We start from the raw sequence: 19072 nt of genomic DNA, 5'->3' as shown, positions 1-19072 counted from the left end.
GAATCACCCTATTCAAAAAGCAGATAAGTAAATAGAAAAGACGACCAGCACTCTAACATTGGGAGTTATGTGAGGCGACTCAGTGAGGAAGGAGTTAACTCCGAAACGCGTATGGTAGGATAATCCCATGAGACTAAGTATATACTAAAGAGCTTCAAGTCGACCAGGAGTAGTGGGATCGGTATTCGAAATTTGGTAGAAAAAAAATTGAAAAATTCTAAAATCGACAGCCGCAGTGACATCCGACCTGCCCGCTTGATTGAGCACCTGTGCAGGAACTAAATTCTACAGAACCACTGAGACGGCACCTCTACAATTGATTACCGCGGATCCCTGACCCTACCTCCTGGAAGTTATATCGCAGCCTGTAAGCGCATCACACGTGGGACGCCACGTTAAATCGCAGCACAGCCGGCACAAACCTACAGAACTGTAAGTAACATTAGTGCCGAACGAGTGTACACAGGCAGAGCGATCTGCTGCATTGTTAACTCACAGTAAAAGGAACCGGAGTGATCAAACTATAAATCTTCACTCTGACTATATTGAAATCAATCTGTGAACCGTGGTATCTAAAACTTGATTATACCAACTGTACTGGACATTTTATTAATAGTAAGGAACAAAAACTTGACCAGGACACCTTCTCTATAGGATTGTATATGTGATTTTATATCTTTAGCGATACCCATTTTAGAGTAATTATAAGTCTATATAGCATACCATTTATGTTTAATAATATTTTATGTTTTTTTTATTTGGTATAAATAAATTAAATTACTGTCTACAATACTCTCCTGTGTGACCTTAAATGTAGGTGTGCCCTACTACATTTTCTATTTAATCTCAACTTAAGATCCCAGTGAGGCACAGGAACAAGTATTATAAATCCATAGAGTAGTAATTCCAGCAGGCAAAATAATCCAATAATATCCCAACAGCAATCCCAATGACTGGACGACACACAGCATCAGGAGCAGAACTAACTTTATTTAGACATAGCACATCTACTTTAAACCCCCCCCCAACAGCCTTATTTACATACAATAGGGCACATAGATGACCATGGTAGGAAGGGTGGGGCCAGACAATAGCAAGGGCTGATGGGAGATGGAGGAGGGACAGAGCAGCTAGATTACTGGTCTCCCAGTGTCCCTGAGACAACACCTTGCTTGGGAAACAATGGGACAGGAAAAAAGGGGGAGGGGAGGACGCACAGAAAAGCAATGCATTTAACATAATAAACATTACAGTTTACAATACATAGCCATACAATTAACCGAATGCCGTTTTACATTACTTAAACAGGCCAGGCTAAATACAATCCGCTACAGCGAACATTTGCAAAAATTTGAGTTCGCCGTTCCAGAACTGAACATTTTATCTTCGCAACATTTCTATTCCTCACCAGTGGAAAAACACCTGAGAGATTCCGCAGAAGGAATGCAGACCCAGAACAGTTGAAGCTACGGAGACACTGGAAACAACTCTTTCTGCAGAAGGGCCTACTATTGAGAAGAAGTCTGGATCCAGTTACCTATGACAGAATATACCAAATCCTAATCCCCCGCCAGGATACAAATATTATTCTTGAGATGTACCATGACAAATCAGGACACTTTGGCATGCAGTAGACAGAAGCTACCGTCCGTAGACGATTCTATTGGATTGGAATGCGAGAAGACACTGAGAAGTAGTGTCCAGAGTGTTCCGCCTGTGCTATTGGATGAAGCGAAAAGCATTATCAAAAAGCACCCTTACATTCTATTGTAAGCCAAAAACCGTTGGAGATTGTTGCAATTGATCATGTGAAGCTGGAACCAAGTCGCTCAGGCTACACATACGCTATGACCATCATTGACCACTACACCAAATTCGTTGTAGCCATACCTGTTAAGGACTTGACCGCTAAAACAACTGCAGATGCCTTCTGGAAACATTTCCTGTTACCATACGTCACATTTTCAAGACAAAATTCTTACAGATCAAGGATCCGCCTTTGAGTCGCAACTCTTCAAAGAACTGTGTTCACTTCACAATTGCCAGAAAATTAGAACAACAGCCTACTATCCCCAAGGTAATGGACTTTGTTAAAAAATGAACCAGACCCTAATAGAAATGCTTAGAGCTGTGCTACCTGTTACCAGAAATGATTGGCATACTCTTCTACCTCAATTGATGTATACCTATAATAATATCATTCACTGTTATCCCTGGGGTATACACCTTACTATCTCATGTTTGGCCGACAAGGTAAACTACCTGCTGACCATACTTTGGACGTACAAGGGCCTGATGCCATCAATCTATTGCCAAAAACTGCCAAAGACGTCTAGCTGATGCACAAGGAATTGTTCAACACCGCATGGAGCATGCTCACAAAAAGCAGCAAAAAGATTATGACCAATCTGCAAAGCAGAGCCTCTTGAAATTGGTGATTATGTATGGCTAAAGAACAATCATCGGACCAGCAAGTTGGACAGTAAGTGGGAAAGAGTTCCCTACATCATTTCAGCTTTCCCTAATCCAGCAACTTATATCTATGAGATCTTTAGAAAAAACAAAATTACCTCGAATAATTCATGGCAATTGCTTGAAATTGTGTAACAAGGAGAAAGATACTCCAGAAGTCTGTAGAGCCTATGCAAACTGTTGAAAAGCTAATGACAGAAACAGAACCTCTAAAATGGTTCCTTACACCATGGTTAAACATTGCTGTGCCTGCTCCAGTCAGTACAGTGTCACATCAGCCAGAGTAACCACCTCAAGAAGAAGTTTCAGTAGTGCAAGAAGTTCCAGATGTACCAAGTCCCCTCGCAACAAGGTCAGAAGAAAGACCGCCACTTCGCAGATCCAGTCGGATTGCAAAGGGACAACCACCTGCTTGTTATAGGGAATATTTACTTCAGAATCAGTGGAGAGACCTTCCAGATGCCCCAGTTGAATGTGGATTACAATTTTGCTTCTTGGTGAGACTACAGAGTCTGAGTAAGAGTCTTCTTGACTCTGATTATTTGCCTTACTCCAAGGACTCTCTACAGTTTTAATTGTTTTGTTGATGCAATGTTTAAGCTTTTGCCTGGAGATAGACTCAAACGTACCTGAGCCTCTGTGTTGTTCATCATCTTTACTTCCCCTATGCTCAGGTAACGGACTCATGCTCTGTGAGCCTCCTGATTTTAACCCATGCTCATTATTTCCCCATTATGGAGTATCCTGGTATAATTGTTCTGCTGTGCCAGGTCAGCGCCCCTGTTCATCAGTTTTCAGAGGGAATAAACGACGCCCCTTTTTACTTGTTTACCACCATTCTAAATGTTTGCATGATATTTACAATTGTGCCAAACCAATTGCTTTTCAGATTTCAAGAAAAAGTATTGATATGGGTTATGGTACTGTTCTTCATGCCTGCAGGATTGTTCTCTTTTTGTATCTTTCAGGAGATCTTCATCTTCGTGTCAAGGTCGACACGGGTTAAACAAGGGGGGTATGCAGTGTCCCACTACCCTTGTGGGTACTGCAAAGTTTTTTTTTATAGCCTGTTTTTATGCTGCAATGCATTTTTATGCATAATCCCTGCTTACAAGTGTGGCTAACTGCATTTCACTGAGCCTACCACTAGGGAGCCTGCCCAGGGACGACATAACCACGAGTAACCAGAACTGTATTTACCTCGGCCCACCTATTGCTCACACCGTGACCTCACACATAATTCCCCTGTTAGGTCTGGCCTACCACAAAAGCGCCAGACTGCTGAAAATATACACCTTGGCAAGGGAGATTTCTGCAAGGGTGTGCTCCGGGGAAGAGTTGCGGGCCTGTTTGGTGTGGCCCACCTTCTCCCTTTTGCCACCTCACTGTCTCTTTCAGCCTATTGCAGTGCTGCGGATATACCTCTGTACTCCTGTCCTCACTTGGCTTGCCACCTTCCCAGGTTGGGTCAGAGACTACATCGTCCACCATATCCTCACCCTGCTCATCCTCCTGACTTGTTGACCTAACAACAACCTCAGTTATTGACAACTTTGTCTCATCCTCATAATTAACCTCTTGAGACAATAATTGCCGTTGACTTATTGGCAACTGTGTCTCATCATCATCATCCACGTCGTGAAACACTAATTGCCGTTCCCCACCGTCATCTTTTTGTGACTGTGGACGCTCAAGAGTTTGGAAATCAGGGCACAAGATCTCATGTCCCTCTTCAAGTGAGCTTGTCCAGAGGCCCAAATGAAGGAATGGCGCTGAGATAAGCTCCTCGGAATATCCGAGTGTGGGATCACTTGTTTGGCAAGGCTCTCCATGGTGGGAGGAAGGAGGATCAGGGTAAGGATTGTGTTAGCCAGACTCTTGGCTACTGAGACTGGACTTGGTGGAAGATGGTGGTGCTTAACCAACTGGAAGCATTATCTGCTGCAATCCAACCAACCACCTGGTCGCACTTGTCTGACTTTGAAAGCGTTGTCCTGCGCCACCCTGCAAACTGGGATATGAAGCTAGGTATCGCGGATGATTGTTTTTCTTGTGCTCTGGCAGCAGGCACAGTTTCAACACGCCCAGGGCCACGGCCTCTGCGTGCACCATCAGCATCACGGCCACTTCTCTGTCCCTTACTGCTCGCCTTCTTGTATTAAATGTAATATATGCTTGAAAGTATGTCACACATACAGTAGCGTAGGATTTGTAAGTGTATGCATAAAAAAAATTAAAAAAGGTATTTGAGATATGGAAAAGTCACAAAGGAGATATACCACAGAAAATGTTGCTTGGAATGTCACAGGTATTTGGGATGTGGAATCTTTACACAGGAGAAATACCGCAGATAATGTCACTGATTTCAGCAGCGGCTTAGGCTACTTTCACACTGGCGTTTTGGCTTTCTGTTTGTGAGATCCGGGCACTCACAAGCAGTTCAAAATGGATCAGTTTTGCCCTTATGCATTCTGAATGGGAAAGGATCCGCTCAGAATGCATCAGTTTGCCTCTGATCAGTCTCCATTCCGCTGTGGAGGCGGACACCAAAATGCTGCCTGGAGCATTTTGGTGTCCGTCTGACAAAACTGAGCCAAATGGATCCGTTCTGGCACACAATGTAAGTCAATGGGGATGGATCTGTTTTCTATGACACAATAGAAAATGGATCCGTCCTCCACTGACTTTCAATGGTGACTTTCTAGGCTATGTTAGAGATAATACAAACGGATCCGTTCTGAACGGATGCAGACATTTATATTATCTGAACGAATCCGTCTGTGCAGATACATGACGGATCCGCACCAAACACGAGTGTCAAAGTAGCCTAATATAAAATGACAGGGTATGTCACAGGTATTTGGGATGTGAAAACGTTATACAGGAGAAATATTGCAGATAATGTCATTGATGTCAGCAGCAGCTAATATTAAATTACAGGGAATGTCACAATTATTGGTATTTTGGATGTGGAAATGTTACACAGGAGAAATAACAAACTATGGATACGTGGACCAGTAAGCATGGTCAGGGACGTTATATCTTCCTAATAGCACACTGGGTAAATGCAGTGGCGGCTGGGCCTGAGGCGGATAGCAGTTTGGCGCATGTCCTTCCACCACCGAGTATTGCAGGGCGCTTCAGTTTGCCTCCTGTTGCTTCCTCCTCCTACTCCGCTTACTCATCCTCTACCGCCTCCTCATCCGGTCAGGGTAACACCTTCACCATCAACTTCAACACAGCCAAGGGTAAATGACAGCAGGCAGTTTTAAAACGTATCTGTTTGGGGGACAAACCCCACGCCGCTCAGGAGCTATGGACAGGCATGGAACAACAGACCGATTAATGGTTGGTGCCAGTGTCCCTTATGCCCAGTTTGACGCACATCCTTTGCCTGGTGCATGTGCTGAATTTGGTGGTGCAGAGGTTCCTTAAAAATTACCCTGATATGTCAGAGCTGCTGCAGAAAGTGCGGGACGTCTGTGCGCGCTTTCGGCGTTTTCACCCTGCTACTGCTCGTCTGTCAGCACTGCAGCGTAACTTAGGCCCCCCGCTCACCGCCTCATATGCGACGCTAACACAAGGTGGCACTCCACCTTACACATGCTGGCCAGACTGTGCGAGCAGCAGCAGGCAATAGTGGAGTTTCAGCTGCACCATGCACGGTTGAGTCGCTCTGCGGAACAGCACCACTTCATTACCAATGAGTGGGCCTCCATGCAAAACCTGTGTGCCTTGTTGCGGAGTTTCGAGTACTCCACCAACATGGCCAGTGCCGATGACACTGTTCTCAGTTACTATTCCACTTCTATGCCTTCTTGAAAAAACGCTTTGGGCGATGATGGATGAGGATGTGGCACAGGAGGAGGAGGAGGAGGAAGAGGGATCATTGCATAGGGTTTCAGGCCATTCATTTACAAGTGGCTCCCAGGGTGGGTTCCTGCACCCACAAACGCCAGGTACACAATTGTCCAGCCAGGGCACAGTTCTGGGGGATGAGCAGATGGAGGAGAAGGAACCGTGTTCACAGCAGGGTGGCACCCAAACTAGCTTATGGCCATCACTGGTGCGTGGATGGGGGGGATACAGAGGAAACATACGATACACCTGCCACAGAGGACAGCTTTTAGTTTACTCTTGGCAGCCTGGCACACATGAGCAATTACAAGCTGCATTGTCTCCGCAACGATCACTGAGTGGCCCACATTCTAACGTGCTGATTACTGGGTGGCCACGCTGCTGGATCCCCGTTACAAGGACAATGTACCGTCCTTAATTCCATCACTGGAGCATGATCGCAAGACGCTGGTAGACAATGTGAAGGCAGAGGAGGAGGAAGAGGTCGCCAACACAGCTGGGGCACCACCAAAACCTCAGAAGGCAGGGTCAGCATGCCACAACAACCAGCACCACCAGCTGATATCGAACATCTTTGCAGGAGGCAGCATTTCAGCAACATGGTGGAGGAGTATGTGTGCACATGCCTACATGTACTGAATGATGGGTTTTTCCCCTTCAACTTCTGGGTCTCCAAATTGGGCACATGACCTGAGCTTGCCCTTTACGCCTTGGAAGTGCTGACTTGCCCTGCAGCCAGTGTATTGTCTGAACGTGTGTTTAGCACGGCAGGGGTGCGTTATCACAGACAAGCTCAGTCGCCTGTCTAAAGCCAATGTGGACAAGCTTGCATTCATTAAAATCAACCAGGCATGGATCCCACAGGACTTGTCTGTACCTTGGGCAGAATAGACATGTATACCTGCCTTACCCAGCCATTGTTATACTACAGTGCAATTGTTCATTGTTGTATTTTTGATATTTCCCACTCTTTTGGGGTGTACCCTAATAAAAAATAAAAATAAGAATAATAAAATAATAGAATAGAGAATGAAGCCCTTAAAGAAAACAGCTGTAAGTAGGCTCTCATTCAGGCCAATAGGAGATTGTGAACGGAACTTATAGAGCCATTCTGTTTCTTTTTGAAGAATTTTCTTATCTCAGTCCCCTTTTCTTAAGGTTTACAGGCTCACTGGTCCATCTAAGCTCTCTCACTGTCTTGCTGTCTTGCCTATATAGTTTTTGGGACACGGGCATTGGCAGATGTAAACCACACCTCTGGTCTTACAGTTGACAAAACCTTTAACTGGGACACTCTGGTTGGTATGGGAGCTAGTGATTGTTTTTGCGGTCAAAATATATTCACAGGCCTTAAGTGTCCCACAGCGGAACATGCCTATGGGTCTTCGATCCAGCCATGTACCTTCTCCCAGGGGGGCTGTATAGTGGCTGTGTACTAGCCGATCCCTAAGGCTTCTTCCTTTGCGATATGTAATGCTGGGATATATAGTAATAGCATTCAACAGGTCAGGGTCCATTCGAATAATGGGCCAACATTTATTGAGAATAGTTCTACTTTCCTTATTGGCTCTGTCATAGGTGGAAATTAGACGAATTGGGGATTATGTAGTGAACAATGGTTTAGGAGTCAGGAGGTTGACTCTATACTGTGTGTGTACTTCTTTAAACACCCTCAGTAGCTTTCCTGGATATCCCCTATCCAACAGTCTATTCTGTAATTTTTTTGTCCTCAATATAAAAATCTGCTGGTTTGGAGCAATTTCTCCGAACACGTAAATACTGGCCCCTTGGTATCCCCATTTTCAGTGCCAAAGGATGATGACTATTCCAATGTAAAATAGAATTCGTGGCCCTCGACCTTCTGTAGATAGTGGTTGTTAATCTCTTGCCTTGTTTGTGTATTCTTACATCGAGGAAGGTAATGTGTTCCTCCTGGATCTCCTGAGTGAACTTCAAACCAATTTAATTGGCATTCAGAGTATTAATTAATTTGATAAATGCATCCCTACTGCCCTTCCAAATCCAGGTTCATGTGGGCCCTTGGGCAATAAATCCCAGTGGACCCCATGAGGCATTTTTTTACATTGACCCCCTGTGGCTCCCACACGGTATAATGACCCCCAGTGGCCCCTATACAGTCTAATGACTACTAGTGGCCCTTCACACAGTATAATGACTACTAGTGGCCCTTCACACAGTATAATGAACCCCCAGTCCCCCCCCCCCACTGTATAATGACCACCTGTGGCCCTGCATTCAGAATAATAACCCCCAGTCGCCCCCATTCAGAATAATGACCCCCAGTAGCCCCCACACTGGGGGAATACTGTATGGAGAGGGCTCTGGGGGTCATTATACTGAATGGAGGGTCATTGGTGATCATTATACTAAATGGGGGACACTGGGGGTCATTATACTATGTAAAGGGCCCTCACAGTATAATGACCCCACAGTGACCCTCCATTCAGAATATTGACCCCCAGTCGCCCCCACACTGGAATTTATACTGTATGGAGGGGGCACGAGGGGTTATTATATTTAATGGGGGCTCTGGTGGTCATTATGCTAAATGGAGGGTAAATGGGGATCATTATACTAAATGGGGGGCACTGGGAGTCATTATACTGTGTAAGGGGCCCTCACAGTGTGATGACCCCCCCAGTGGCCCCCTCACATACCTATCATTGCTGGAGAGCAGGGGAGCCGGCGGTCCTGTCCATCACTAACCGCAGCTCCCTGCGCTCCTTCTCTCCGGCGGACGCTGCAGCAGTGAGCCAGGCCTGGAGGAGAGAAGGAGATGTGCAGTGATGTAGCTAGAACTGACTGGGCCCCACAGCAAATTTTAGTACGCTCCCCTCCCCCCCAATGTGTGTTCACATCACGTTTTTCCTATCGGTTTGATGTATACAAATGTGCAGCACTCCACGTTTTTGTATCCTGCAGAGTCAAGTAAAAAATGCATACGTTAACGTATATGTTTTTTCTACCATGGAACTGTATGGTGAATGGACACCACTGTACAGCATCAGTCTGAGGCATCTGGTAACGCATACATTTTTGGTATACATTAAATGGATGGCACAAATGGGATGTGAACCCAGCCCTAGTATCAGAATAAGCACCAGTACACAGCAGAGCAGCGTGGCGGAGAGGGGAGGCCGCCATGTACTGACAGAGCGCTAACTGGTACTGGTGGTCAGGGATGAGGACTGTGTTTCCCAAGGATCCTTTTCTACTGGGAAATACAGGGCATAGTGTAATACACTATAATCTATATAATATAAAGATATTAGCCCTACCCCCGAATAATAATACAATTAGGGGGTCATTTATTATATAGAAATACGTCTATATTAGGCGTTTTTCTGATACAGATGTGGCGCAAAGGTCCTTAGCACCGCAATCTGAATCTTTTCCCGCTCATGCCAGGTCTAAAAAAAGTGGTGTGGGCATGGAAGGGGGGCCCCATGAGGATGAGATAGGACAGGATATGTGGGGGGGGGCAGGTGTCATGGAGACAAACTGCTTAATGAAACAGTAACACAACTAAATAGAATGAAGCAGCAGCCGATCGAAGAGGCCCCCCCTTCTGTCCCACAGACAAGAGACAGTCACAGTGCAGACTCACTCACAGACTGTCTACACACTTCTGCTCCAGCCCTGCGGTCTCTCTCCCAGTCCTCAGGCAGCATGTGTCCTGTGTAGAGGGGGCGTGTCCTGAGTCTCTGCAGCTCAGAGGGCCCCACCAAAGGGGTACTGCGTAAGTGAAATGACAGCAGTGAGAGCTCCCATCTGTATTGATGGAAGTACTCATAGCAGCTCAGTGGGCCCCCCCAGGAACATTGGGCCCCGGCACTTGCCCGGGGATGCCGGGTTATGACGCCGGCCCTGTCTAGTGATCTGGATACACAATTTTGTCCTTACACCAGCCCAGGAAGAGGTTGGCATAAGTGGGGGCAAAAGGGCTCCCCATCGCCGTCCCCCTGAGCTGGTGGTAGAACCGTGAATTAAATAAGAAGTTATGTGTAAGGATGAATTCCAATAATGTCAGAATGAAATTATTATGCGCCCTACAGTGAGTTCCCCTGGTGCTCAGTTAATATGTCATCGCGGCCAATCCCTTCTCATACGGGATTGTGCTGTAGAGTGACTCTACGTCAATACTCGCAAGTATACAACTTGGATCTACATTAAGAGTCTCAGTTTTATTTTAAAAAATCCAGTGTCTCTCGTGTAAGATGGCAAAGATAGAACAAACGGTCTCTATACCCGATCAATGTATATCCTGGAATTTTGAATCAATGAATCGATCCCTGATACAATAGGGCGACCTTTAAGGGGGTTAGTGCCTTTATGGATGTTTGGTAACGCATAGAATGTCGCAATTTGTGGTCTAGCAGGCAGAATAAAATCATATTCTGTCTTATTGATTACTTTTTTCTCTACTCCACTTTTAAGAATCTGTTTCAATTCAGTTAGGTAGATGGTAGTCGGGTCAACCTGAATAATATGATAACCCTTCTGGTCTCTGAGAATATCTAAACACATCCTATGGTATTTCTCATGATTTATCACCACCAGATTGCCACCCTTGTCTGATGGTTTGATTATAATCGACTCATCTCTCTCCAGAGCCTTGAGAGCTTCTGCCTCCTCCCTAGATAAATTATACTGCAGGGTACGTTTGATCTCAAGGTTCTCCAGATCAGAGGTAATCAATTGCAAGAATATGTCAATATATTCATAGTTGAAAACAGGTGGCTTTTTGGTGCTTTTGAGACACAAATCAGAAAAGCACCTTTACCCGGGTTACGTTAGCCCTCTTCCCAAAGATCAATAAATACCTATAGATCCAGGAAGTCACACTCATTGATCCGCAATTTATCACAGGATTGTCTGTTAGTATTTTTAAAAGATTTGTGCCACTTAAGTTTTCTACAGAAGAGATTTAAATCATTCACCCATGTAAATAATGTGAATTTTGTGGTGGGTACAAAGGAGAGACCCTTTCTTAATACATGTATTTCAGTTTTATTGAACACCCATGAAGAAAGATTTATGACTTGTAAGTAGTCACTCGTGCTCGATTGTCGCTGCCCCTGTTCCGATCTTGCAATTGATATGATATCTGGTTCTGTACTAAAAAAGGGTCGGTGGATTGATGTTGCCCAAGGGAGTAGATGAGGAGGATGAGGAGGTGCCCTGATGGCTTCCTACCTTTGGATTTCCTGTCTCTCTGCCTGATCTTTGCCATCTTCTGAGTCCAAAAAATCTGCGTCAGACAACGAGACTTCTGATACAGATGGAGCCCCACCTCTTCTTTTAAACAGATATGCTTTATTTTCCATAAATTCACCAAGGTCCCTCACAAACTGTCTATGCTTGCATTCCTTGATGAGATTCTGGAATCTCTCAACTGACGTCTGCAAAGCTGATTTGCGCTTGTTAAATTTTGAGTCGATTTTAAATTTTAGGGCAATCACAGTGAGTTCCTTGAGTTTTAGAGATGTCTTCTCAAAGAGGTTTTTTTCTTCCTCCAAGAGAATTCTCATTAAATTTAATGAGCTACATGTTAGCTCCTCCTCCGCAGGGATTATGGGAATCAGCAAGCCTTTTGGCACTATTTTATATTCCAAATAGCTCTTCAAGGACTTGACTTCCCACCACGACTTGATATTTTCCTTATAACCAGTGTAAAGATCTTTGAAAGCATGCTTACAAGTAACAGTGGTGGTCAAACCAGGGATCTCTTTCTCAGAAAAGTTCTCTTTTGCTTTGTTAATTAAGGCTTTCGTGAATACAGTGACAGTAAGAAAACTAGCCATATTTTATATTAGTTTAGAAATAACAACCAGTGACAAAAGTGATTCTATAACCAGATAAACATGGGTCCTATTATTTAAACAATACAAAAAAATAAACAAGAGACAGAAGCTAGATCGATGACGCAGGCAGAGTTGAGAGAGAAGTGGAATCTGAAGGGGTCGACTATTTTCCCTTTTCTACAGCTTGTAACGTACGGTAAAAACTTGATCAAAGATTTGTCCAGGGAATGGAGATTGAATGATTTTGACTCACTTCTAAAAGCAAAATAAAGACCGTCAATTTCACTGCTCTACCAATCTCCTAGGGACAGGTGGGAGAGAATAGAGCCCAAAAAGATGTTCCAAAGATGGGACGCAATCTTGGAGGTAAAAGAAATACACCAACCTATATGTGCAGGAATAGGGGCATTATATAAATCAATTCCTAATGAGTACTGGCAAGTAACCCATTTAAAGATTTTGCACCATGTGATCTATGGGTTTGACATTCCCAGCTTTGGTGCAAATCGGAATAGGTTGACTGCATGTCCAAAATGCAACTTACCGAGGTCGGACTTATTCCATGGACTATGGACTTGTCCGAAGTTGAGGAAATACTGGAATGATCTTAGTATCCTTATGAAAAAATGTGGTGGGGAAGAGGCAGACATTACTCCTGCAATGGCAATATTACATGTTCAGATCATCAGGAATAACCAGTCGAATAATTACTTAACGGCATCTATTCCGCTGGTAGGGCATAAAATCCTGGTAGCAGCCAAAAAGTGTACACTGAAGCTATGGCTACAACCACAGATCCCTTCTGTCTTTATGGTTATTGCACAGCTCAAACATGTATTTAATCTAGAATGGCTTGAGGCATTGCAACAGAAGGAAAAAGCTATATTTAACCTGGCACAATTTTTATTGAATTATATAGAGTCTCAGGAACATGCAAGAATTATGTCTCCCTTCAAGTTGACATCACGGTATTTACTTGAGGATGTAAAGGATAAATTAGGGGCTCTGAAAGTGGTATAACCCTAAAGATGCATTTCCATAAATTAAGCGGCTGGTATTAGAGATTAGGCTGATGCAAGGGAGGGGGCGCATTACATTATATTGTACTATGTTGTATTTGTATTGCATATCCACAAAATCTTTGTAATGGTATACTGTACTTATGATGTATGTCCTTTATGTTCTGGACCATTGATGATATTGCTATCATTATTTTTGGGGAAAAAATGAATACAATTATATTGAAAAAAAAAAGTATGTGAACCCTTTGGAATGATATGGATTTCTGCACAAATTGGTCATAAAATGTGATCTAATCTTTATCTAAGTCACAACAATAGACAATCACAGTCTGCCTAAACTAATCACACAGAAATAATTAAATGTTACCATGTTTTTATTGAACACACCATGTAAACATTCACAGTGCAGGTGGAAAAAGTATGTGAACCTCTAGACTATTGACATCTCCAAGAGCAAATTGGAGTGAGGTGTCAGCCAACTGGAGTCCAATTAAGGCTACTTTCACACTAGCGTTCGGGCGGATCCGTTCTGAACGGATCCGCTCATAATAATGCAGACGGAGGCTCCGTTCAGAACGGATCCGTCTGCATTATTTTTAGCATAGAACAGCTAAGTGTGAAAATAGCCTAGTACGGATCCGTCCAGACTTTCAATGTAAAGTCAATGGGGGACGGATCCGCTTGAAGATTGAGCCACATTGTGGCATCTTCAAACGGATCTGTCCCCATTGACTTACATTGAAAGTCTGGACGGATCCGCACGCCTCCGCACGGCCAGGCGGACACCCGAACGCTGCAAGCAGCGTTCAGCTGTCCGCCTGTCCGTGCGGAGGCGAGCGGAGCGGAGGCTGAACGCCGCCAGACTGATGCAGTCTGAGCGGATCCGCCTCCATTCAGACTGCATCAGGGCTGGACGGCTGCGTTCGGGTCCGCTCGTGAGCTCCTTCAAACGGAGCTCACGAGCGGACCAGCGAACGCTAGTGTGAAAGCAGCCTAATGAGATGAGATTGGAGTTGTTGGTTACAGCTTCCCTATAAAAAACACACACCAGTTCTGGGTTTGCTTTTCACAAGAAGCATTGCCTGATGTGAATGATGCTTCGCACAAAAGAGCTCTCAGAAGACCTACGATTAAGAATTGGTGACTTGCATAAAGCTGGAAAGGGTTATAAAAGTATCTCCAAAAGCTTTGCTATTCATCAGTCCACGGTAACACAAATTGTCTAAAAATTGAGAAAGTTCAGCACTGCTGCTACTCTCCCTAGGAGTGGCCTTCCTGTAAAGATGACTGGAAGAGCACAGCGCATACTGCTCAATGATGCGAAGAAGAATCCTAGAGTGTCAGCTAAAGACTTACAAAAGTCTCTGGCATATGCTAACATCCCTGTTAGCGAATCTACAATACATAAAACACTAAACAAGAATTGATTTCATGAGAGGATTCCACAGAGGGAGCCACTGCTGTCCAAAAAAAAAAAAAAAAAAACATTGCTGCACGTCTACAGTTTGCACAAGAGCACCTAGATGTTCCACAGCAGTACTAGCAAAATATTCTTGTTGTTTGGTGTCATGGTCTTACCTTCTTGCTGTTCTCCTTCGTTTGACATGTGCTGGCGGCCATCTTGGTTTCTGGGTTTCTTGTAGCCTCCCACCCTGCGGATTCTCCTTCCCACTGGGAGCAGCTGGATGCCTAGCTCATATATATAGGAGGTCTGTGGCTTCAGTTCCTTGCTTGGTCCTCCTGTGTTCACATGCTTCTAAGACTGCTGCTGCTTCTGGTTCCTGATCCTGGCTTCGTCTGACTACCCTGCTGGTTCCTGATCCAGGCTTCGTCTGACTACCCTGCTGGTTCCTGATCCAGGCTTCGTCTGACTACCCTTCTGGTTCCTGACCTTTGGCTTCGCAAGACCCTGCTTCGGTTTAGCCATCCGTTTGGACTTTTGCCTTACAGCTTGATTTTCAATAAAGCCTTCTTATTTCCACTTATCTCTTGTTGTACGTCTGGTTCATGGTTCCATGACATTTGGAAGAAACACACAACACTATGTTTGGAGAAAAAGAGGCACAGCACACCAATATCAAAACCTCATCCCAACTGTGAAGTATGGTGGTGGGAGCATCATGGTTTGGGGCTGCTTTGCTGTGTTAGGGCCTGGACAGATTGCTATCATCGAAGGAAAAATGAATTCCTAAGTTTATCAAGACATTTTGCAGGAGAAATTGCAGGTGGACAGATGCAGAAGTCCATCTGTCCACCAGCTGAAGCTCAACAGAAGATGGATGTTGCAACAGGACAACGACCCAAAGCATAGAAGTAAATCAACAACAGAATGGCTTAAACAGAAGAAAATACACCTTCTGTAGTGGCCCAGTCAGAGTCCTGCCCTCAACCCGATTGAGATGCTGTGGCATGACCTCAAGAAAGTGATTCACACCAGACATCCCAAGAATATTGCTGAACTGAAACAGTTCTGTAAAGAGGAATGGTCGAGAATTACTCCTGACCGTTGTGCACATCTGATCTGCAACTACAGGAAACGTTTGGTTGAAGTTATTGCTTCCAAAGGAGGTTCAACCAGTTATTAAATCCAAGGGTTTACATATTTTTTCCACATGTTACCATGTTTTTATTGTTTACATAGTGTGTTCAATAAAAACATGGTAGCATTTAATTATTTGTGTGTTATTAGTTTAAGCAGACTGTGATTGTCTATTGTTGTGACTTAGATGAAGATAAGATCACATTTTTATGACCAATTTGTGCAGAAATCCATATTATTCCAAAGGGTTCACATACTTTTTCTTGCAACTGTATATAAAAAAAACTCCACCCCTGTAGCAAATCATGTTGTGATATACAAGGAGGGGATCCTCGTGTCATGCGAATTTCAGTGTTGGAGGCTATTCCTTAACCCTTAAGAAAAGAGGATTGGGATAAGAAAATTCTTCAAAAAGAAGTTCAGTTTAAAATCTCCTAGTGGCCCGAATGAGAGACTCACTTACAACAGTTTTCTTTGAGGGCTTTATTTTCTATTCTCATTTAATGCTATGACTTCCAGTAGTTGAATGAAGGTGCCCTATACTAGCCAATGATGCGAGAAGCATCCGCATTTTATATATGTGACATAGACTTTGTCACATTGTTATCTTTGTGCTTTACAACTTTTCCCACCCACTTTTATCTGGTGGTGTACTTGGATCAGTGTTTTGATAGTGTAGTATATTTGTTTAGAAGGGGGCTATCTTCTATCTATCTATATATTCTCTTTATTTGCCTGTTTGTGCGCTCTTGATCGCCCCTAAGATCATGAGTAGGCGCAGTCTCGTTCGATTTGTATGGTGGTTTAGATGTTCTTATTATCTGGAATACAGCTATCCTGCTAGGTGGGGCAATCCTCTATTACCTGTGAGGCATCAGCGGAGATCTGGAAGTGCGCAATGCGTCCCACCGTTTGCTTTTCACGGCCCGGACCGGAAGTGGATATGCGCTTCATTCTGTGCACTCCACGTCTCTTAATGGCGTTCTTCACCACTGGAAATTGATGTCCCAGCGGGCGGAAATTGAATAGCGTCCATCTATTTAAACTTGGGGGCTCCAGATGGCGATCATGAGTGCATGATACTGCACCATCGACTCAGCCCTATGCAGAATGGGGGTGGCCGGTACACGTGAGTAATGATCATTTATACCCTTAGTTTGCAGAGAGAAATAAAATGCAAATGTCAGTTTCAACAGCAGTTGATTAAAAGAAAAGAAAGTCGATAGGTGTTCAATGGTCCGCGTATAAGGCCACTTTTGGACCCAGTGGTGTCTACTATTTTTGCTAGCATAAAAATTGTGTGCTCAAATGTGTCTCAGGAAGACTGTGGTTATGGGATGAGTGAATGTATACGGCAAGTGGGAAAAAAAACAAAAAAAACAACTGGTGTCCCTATTGTGGTATTGGGATGGTGACGTGTACAGGGAGTGCAGAATTATTAGGAAAATGAGTATTTTTACCACATCATCCTCTTTATGCATGTTGTCTTACTCCAAGCTGTATAGGCTCGAAAGCCTTCTACCAATTAAGCATATTAGGTGATGTGCATCTCTGTAATGAGAAGGGGTGTGGTCTAATGACATCAACACCCTATATCAGGTGTGCATAATTATTAGGTAACTTCCTTTCCTTTGGCAAAATGGGTCAAAAGAAGGACTTGACAGGCTCAGAAAAGTAAAAAATAGTGAGATATCTTGCAGAGGGATGCAGCACTCTTAAAATTGCAAAGCTTTTAAAGTGTGATCATCGAACAATCAAGCGTTTCATTCAAAATAGTCAACAGGGTCGCAAGAAGCGTGTGGAAAAACCAAGGCGCAAAATAACTGCCCATGAACTGAGAAAAGTCAAGCGTGCAGCTGCCAAGATGCCACTTGCCACCAGTTTGGCCATATTTCAGAGCTGCAACATCACTGGAGTGCCCACAAGGTGTGCAATACTCAGAGACATGGCCAAGGTAAGAAAGGCTGAAAGACGACCACCACTGAACAAGACACACAAGCTGAAACGTCAAGACTGGGCCAAGAAATATCTCAAGACTGATTTTTATAAAGTTTTATGGACTGATGAAATGAGAGTGAGTCTTGATGGGCCAGATGGATGGGCCCGTGGCTGGATTGGTAAAGGGCAGAGAGCTCCAGTCCGACTCAGACGCCAGCAAGGTGGAGGTGGAGTACTGGTTTGGGCTGGTATCATCAAAGATGAACTTGTGGGGCCTTTTCGGGTTGAGGATGGAGTCAAGCTCAACTCCCAGTCCTACTGCCAGTTTCTGGAAGACACCTTCTTCAAGCAGTGGTACAGGAAGAAGTCTGCATCCTTCAAGAAAAACATGATTTTCATGCAGGACAATGCTCCATCACACGCGTCCAAGTACTACACAGCGTGGCTGGCAAGAAAGGGTATAAAAGAAGAAAATCTAATGACATGGCCTCCTTGTTCACCTGATCTGAACCCCATTGAGAACCTGTGTTCCATCATCAAATGTGAGATTTACAAGGAGGGAAAACAGTACACCTCTCTGAACAGTGTCTGGGAGGCTGTGGTTGCTGCTGCACGCAATGTTGATGGTGAACAGATCAAAACACTGACAGAATCCATGGATGGCAGGCTTTTGAGTGTCCTTGCAAAGAAAGTAGGCTATATTGGTCACTGATTTGTTTTTGTTTTGTTTTTGAATGTCAGAAATGTATATTTGTGAATGTTGAGATGTTATATTGGTTTCACTGGTAAAAATAAATAATTGAAATGGGTATATATTTGTTTTTTGTTAAGTTGCCTAATAATTATGCACAGTAATAGTCACCTGCACACACAGATATCCACCTAAAATAGCTAAAACTAAAAACAAACTAAAAACTACTTCCAAAAATATTCAGCTTTGATATTAATGAGTTTTTTTGGGTTCATTGAGAACATGGTTGTTGTTCAATAATAAAATTAATCCTCAAAAATACAACTTGCCTAATAATTCTGCACTCCCTGTATATATTGACGGTATTAGAGGCATGTATGTAGGGTGGGGGATGAATCAGTGGTGGCTAGTTTAAGGCATGTGTGTAGAGTGGGGGATGATTAAGTGGTGGGGGTCGGTGGGGCGGGAGTAGGACATGATGTGGTGTGATGTTGTGATTGGTATGTGGGTAATGTGTGGTGTGGCTAGACTGGACCTCGCAGGGGGAAGGTCAACCTAAATTGGCGCGGTGGTTGGCAGGTGGGCAGAAGGGATGTGGTGATGGAAAAAGGGGCGGTTTGGTATGGAGCTGGATGAAATGTGGCAAATGTAGAGTATGGTGGCGAGGTGGGTGGGAAAAGAGAGAAGAGGGAACGTGAGGAGGGACAGTGGGTGCTGGGGGCGGCTG

The sequence above is a fragment of the Bufo gargarizans genome, chromosome 9 (genome assembly GCF_014858855.1).
Source record: "Bufo gargarizans isolate SCDJY-AF-19 chromosome 9, ASM1485885v1, whole genome shotgun sequence".
Lineage (NCBI taxonomy): Eukaryota > Metazoa > Chordata > Amphibia > Anura > Bufonidae > Bufo > Bufo gargarizans.
This window is presented reverse-complemented; position numbering follows the sequence as displayed.